General features: G+C 49.0%; 1 pseudogene; it reads left to right on the top strand.

The window, feature by feature from the left end:
• Nucleotides 1–1,952: 1,952 nt before the first annotated feature.
• LOC136552251 (uncharacterized) lies at nucleotides 1,953–4,816 on the top strand (annotated as a pseudogene).
• Nucleotides 4,817–6,038: the final 1,222 nt, after the last annotated feature.

Below are 6,038 nucleotides of genomic sequence, written 5' to 3'. Positions count from 1 at the left end.
AGACGTACTACTACACCACTAGTCTACTATTAAAGAACTAATCGTGTCTAGATCTTCTTAGTAGCCTAGGCAAGTAAATAGCCCAATTTTTGATTGCTTAAATGTCTTCCTGATTTCATCTCCATCATGGTCTCTAAAAATTTCCTTCTCAATATAACAGAGTATCAAGTCATTAAGCAATTCATCGGACATCCTATTGTGCAAATCTGTCTATATTCATAGCCGAGATGACTCTTTCAACAGTGGCAGTTGCAACAGGTAGAAGCAATGCTAGCTTGATGAGGCAATAGACCAATGGAAAAGTGATGTCTCTTTCACTTTTAACCATATGTATTGATGAAAGTCTGAAGTTGTTCTCTTATATTAGAGCGATCCAAGTCAGAGAAATCTTCTTCATATATTCAGTTAATCGAGCAATATTTTCAACATGAAACTTGGAAAAGGAGTTTCTTGGATCAAGACATGAGAAGCAAACAAGTAACTCTGATGATGTTGGGGGCGCCTGCTCCTCCCTCTCGCCCTCCTTCAGCTTCTCCATGGCCACGGCCACGCCCGTGGCCTGCGCCTGTCGTCTGCTCGCTGGCCAAATCCTCCTGGAGCTCCTCTTCCATCAGAGCAGCCTCCCCCGTGCCTGCGTGGCTGCGCGCCTGCGCCGTGCGGCTGTTGCGCAGCTCGGGGCCGGTCAGCCGGCACAGCTGGCCAGCCGGGGGCCGCGGCCGCGGGGCGGGCGGGCGCCGGGCGGCGGACTGGCTGCAGCGAGCGGCCTAGCACCGAGCAGGAGGCCAGGAGCGGCGGCGTGGCGCACCTCGAAGCTCGGGCCCGGTCAGCCGGGGGCTGGGGCGGGCGGGCGCCGGGCGGCTGCAGCGAGCGGCCGAGCGTCGAGCGGCGCGGCTTGACTGCGTGAGCGAGCGCCGAGCGGAGCGGAGCGAATGGAGGACCACCGAGCTAGGACGATTGCCGATTGAGAATTATGGATTTGGGGTTAGGGACACACACTTCCACTTGGGCCGGTTGCCAGGCTGGGTTTATTGGGTCGTTTTTCATTGTGGCTGGGTGGCTGGCTGTAGCTCTTGTCGCTCGTCGGCCATCACGGCAGACGCCATTCGCGCCGCTCCGCTGGCTGCCTGGCCGGAAGGGAGGAAGATATGGGGGCTAGTAGTGGTGCTACTCCGGCGGTAGGTGGGACGGCTGCCCCCACCCTGCCGCATGGGCAGCCCCGCCTCTAGGCAGGGCAGTGCAGAAAACCACCGGGGATGACGGAGGGGTTACCGAAGAAGCGGTTAGTGGTCAGTGGTTATGATTTTAGTGGCACGAAACTGTCAAACTAGTGATCGAAGTAAGAAGAAAACAAAATAAGGCTGTCCGATCCAAATAAAACATTTCAAGTGCGTTGAAGGAAGACAAGGTAAGAATCAGTTATCCTTTTCTCTAATCTAAAGAGAAATGTGTGTAATTTTATGAACGCACAGGTTCGGTTGGCGAATTATCAAGGCACAGCGTTAGAAGTTGGCGAAGCTGAAGGGAAGGCTCCCGACGAAATCGGCCTTTCTTTTTGAAGCTGAAGGGAAGGCTCCCGACGAAATCGGCCTTTCGGCAGACCTTTGTCTGATCCAATCCAGCGTATAGCCCATTAAAGAACTACAGCAACTCTGTTGGGCCGACCCTTTTTCTGTCACATGGCACGTGGGCCAAGTTCGGCATGCTTGATCCTTTCCACGCCCCAACGGAAACTTTCAGGGCCCCCACCAGGCCATCACCACACCCACCGGGCCCCGTCCTCGGGACTCCCACGTGCCGACATGTGGGGCGCACAACGAGCGGCACAGGACAGGAGCGGGCAACGCGGGGCGCACCACCCAGTGTCTCTCTGCCATCTAGGGCCCACCAAGACACCTTCTTTTTACGTACGGGGCTGTCGCCTCGTCGAGGAGCATCTCTGCACCGCAGCGGCAACTGTCCAAGTCCAGGTGACCGTTGGGCGGGGCAGCGCGGAACGGGGCGGCAGCGGCACGAGACGCAACAAAACCCTGTCAGTCTCCCGAGCCCCAAGGCCTCGCGCACCCACGCCACCGGCACCGCACCCCACCCACCTCGGCGGCGAGTCCGATCCTCCGAGTCCCAGGGCCAGGAGCGAAGGGCGATGGCGGCGATGATGATGGACACGGGCGACTCCAAGTCCCCGGCTCGCGCGCTGCGGCGGCTGGCCGGCGCCGCGGTCGCCGCCGTGCTGCTCCGCCGCTCCTTCAGCGCCTCCAAGTGGTACGGCGTCCACGCCTTCTTCCGCGCAGTGCCGTTCTGTTTTTCCTTTTTCTGCTGCCCCCTTTCGTTGCGATGGGGTTGGGAATGAATCGGATTTGTGTTGCTCTGGCAGCAAGACGGAAGCGCGGATGGCGACGGCGCGGATGAAGCTGCTGCGTTACCGGAGGGAGGCGCAGGTGCGCCAGATGCGCCGCGACATCGCCGCGCTCCTCCGCGACAAACAGGAGGACAACCGCACGCATCAGGGTAAGCACTCGGCAATCATCATCAGCTTCTGCTTCTGTTAGCCTTTTGTGCATTAGACATTCGTTCGTCGGAGAAAACTGGGGTTGCTGCTGCCGTTCTCCGGCTGAGCGGCGGAGCACACTAATTGGGAGCCGTGCGTTATTGGTCGCCGGTGTGGCGGAGGATTTTCGGAGTAGCGAGCCAGGTATAACAAGAAATGGGGGATGTTGTTATTAGTGTACAAGGACAAGAATTTTCTGTATAAGTTAGCAGTTGATTTTGTTCCGTTTTGTCAGGTATGGGTACACGGTCAGTATTGGAGAACTTTGATTGTAAGAGATTAACTGCCTTAAACAATCAGAATTGGAAAGATTTAACTGCCTAAAACATGATGTTTCTTTCTTTAATTAATGGAGTTAATAGGATTGACGTAAGGAAATTCATTAATTATGTTTTAATTTTCTTATAAAAGAGCCATATGTAGCACAAATTCTCCTATGACTTCTCCGTCAGTTCAGCATTGGCCACACCTGTGATGTTTAACCATTATGTAAGTTGTGAGGCAAATGAAATCTCTAAACCTTTGTAAAATGCATGATGTTATTGTTAAGATATGTTGTGCACCATATTTCTTTCGGAGTATGGCAGAAATGGAACAATTCATGCGACCGTTTTTTTTTTAACTTCTGGATTTTGGCAATTGTGCAGGTTGAACATGTAATTAGGGAACAGAACTTTATGGCAGCCAATGTGATCATTGAGCTCTTCTGTGAGCTGATTGTTACACGCCTTCCCATCATCGCAAAACAGAAGTTTGCCTTTCACTACCATCACTTAGCTTCCAAAAATTATTTCTTCTCATAAATAGGGAAATGAAGGTCCTAATCTTGTGCCAACCTTTTATTCAGGGAATGTCCAGCAGACTTGAAAGAAGGTATCTGCAGTTTGATATTTGCAGCTCCAAGGTGCTCTGAGCTCCCTGAACTTGGTCGCATGCGTGACATTTTTGAAAAGAAGTATGGCAAAGATTTTGTTTCTGCTGCAGTTGACTTGTGCCCAGACGCTGCTGTTAACAACCTTGTAAGCATGGATGATTCTTCAACGCAAATTCAACCAATTAACTGAACTGTATATATTGCTTATGTCTGTTCTTCTCCACTCTGTACTTGATCCCCCTTTTGAAGCTGATTGAGAAGCTGTCGGTTAAGAAGCCTTCTGGGCAAATTAAGCTGAAAGTTCTAAAGGATATAGCAAAAGAGCATCAGATTGATTGGGATACAACTGAGAGTGAGCAGGAGCTTCTGAAACCTTCTGAAGAGTTGATTGTATGTGCTACTGAACCTTTCCTGTGCATACTTTTACCTTACATGCCTTATATCTTGAGTTAATATGTTTGATTTCTTTGTAGAAAGGGCCAAGCACATTTGTTGAAGCTTCCAATATGCCTGTTAAGACTATTCTGACACCACAGATCGTGCAACCAAATCCAGTTAACTTCAGGTTCTGGTTCTTCTAATCATGTAACCATATAATGATGTAAATTTGCAGTGGCATAGGTTCCCTGATACATGTCTTCTTATTCTTTCTGCAGCTCTAGGTATTCGGATGACGACTACGATGACAGGGGCACTATGCAATTCAAAGATGCAGCTTCAGCTGCTCGAGCAGCTGCAGAGTCTGCTGAGAGAGCAGCATCTGCTGCGAAGGCTGCAGCTGATTTTGCCAATAAGAACAACCATCCATTTGATGAAGACGAAGATTGCAAAGCTTCAACTCATGAATTCACTCGTCCCCGTAAGAGACAGTCAATGAGCAACTCGAGCAGATCCTCCAGGAAAGAAGATGCAGATGCCTTTGATGAAGTAAAACCCCATGGAAGGAGAGCATCCAGCACAGGAAGCTTCAGTGGAAAGAACCATGTAGAAGATGACAAAGACAGCTACCCTGCGGATTTGAACTCTAGGAAGACACGGAGAAGGAACAGCCGTGCTGCTCGGAAGGTGCACTCAGAGATAAAGTTTGATGATTCTGAGGGACTGTGTTCAGAATCTGAGGATGAAAATGATGTGGAGATTCAGTCTGTGGAAAGGCCATTACCTCCTACGAGAGAGCCTTTTTCAGAAAACCGTCACTCAGAAGACGAAGAGCCTGATCAAGATTTCCCTGAATTGCCAAAGGCAAACCTTCATTCTCGTGTTCATCCAAATATGCCTCTTGACTATGAAACTCTCACTGCACGCTTTGAGGCGCTCAAGTCCGGCAAGCTTCCTTAGTGCAACAGAAGAGCAGCCTCACCATGTTACAAATGCTTCTATTTTTGTATTTTGGTCCTTTTTTAAAACATTTTTTTAGAAAAAGACCACTGCCAAAACGTTTTCTGAAAATAGACCGTTTTTAGGCGTCTTAGGACATGACGCCGAGGTATGAGGGTCGGCGTCGACTGACACGACGCCGAGGTCTTGCCACGTCACGGACGACCCCGGTCGACGGCGACACGGTGGCGCATGGGGCCCACTACGTCGGCGTCGTGTCAGCCAACGCCAGAGGCCGAACCTCGGCGTGTAGTCTCACCACGCCGAGCTACCTGTTCAATGAGATTCAAAACTCAATTCTACCCCAAAAAACGCGACTGAACATAAATTTTTGTCCTTTCGTATCTCCTGATCTGTTTAGTTCTGGCACAAAATGTAGTAACAAAAGTTGTAGATCTATATGAGTACTACAACTTTTCTTTAAGGTTCAAAGTCTTATTCGGTCTGGTTGGAGAGATACAAGGCTCCAAAGTGGGGTACATGAAAACTGAAATCCTAAATTCAGTCATCCAGACTTAGCCAAATTTTGAGCTCCCCAAAACAGTCATGGATTCCAACTTTAGGGCTCGTTTTGACTTTCTTACAAGCTTATCTAGCTCTTGGCCCAAAAACAAAGTTTGTTGTACTCCACTCAAACTTCAACTTTTATTTAAGGTGCAACTCCATAAAAGCATTGTAAGCAATTGGTCAACACCGGTCAAAATAGCATCACGGTAAAGCTCAATTTAGAGTTTTTGACCGATTGAGGCATTTTCTTGACCTTTGCTCAACATGAATCCTTCGTGACTTTTGTTGTAGAGTTCATCTAGAGTCATTTGGGCAAGGTTGCAAGGTTTGGTTGATGACACATGTTCTCATTCACTTAATAAGACCAACAAACATAAATATAGCATGTCTACTCTTATTAGTATAACTCGTGTTAGTAGAAGAGAAATTGTTGAGAAAGATTTTTCATTTGAATCATGCAAATAGGATTTCAACCTATACCAAAGGTTTAGTTTAATACTTTATTCTTTCTTTTTTATGATTTATAGGCTCGGCGTCAAGTCTGACGACGCCAGGAGATACGAAAGGACAAAAATAGTATTCGAGTACATTTAAAATCTTTAAGTACGACACTGTCCTCCGGCGTGCAAATCAGAGCTCCTGCCACGTGACGCCGCTGTCGTGGAGTCTCTTTGGCGACCGCCGTTACCACATCTTGGTCGGGCGTCAGCCGTCAGCACAGTAAGATGCTGGCTC

This window comes from Miscanthus floridulus, chromosome 4, assembly GCF_019320115.1.
Source record: "Miscanthus floridulus cultivar M001 chromosome 4, ASM1932011v1, whole genome shotgun sequence".
NCBI classification, from domain to species: Eukaryota; Viridiplantae; Streptophyta; class Magnoliopsida; order Poales; family Poaceae; genus Miscanthus; species Miscanthus floridulus.
This window is presented reverse-complemented; position numbering and strand designations above follow the sequence as displayed.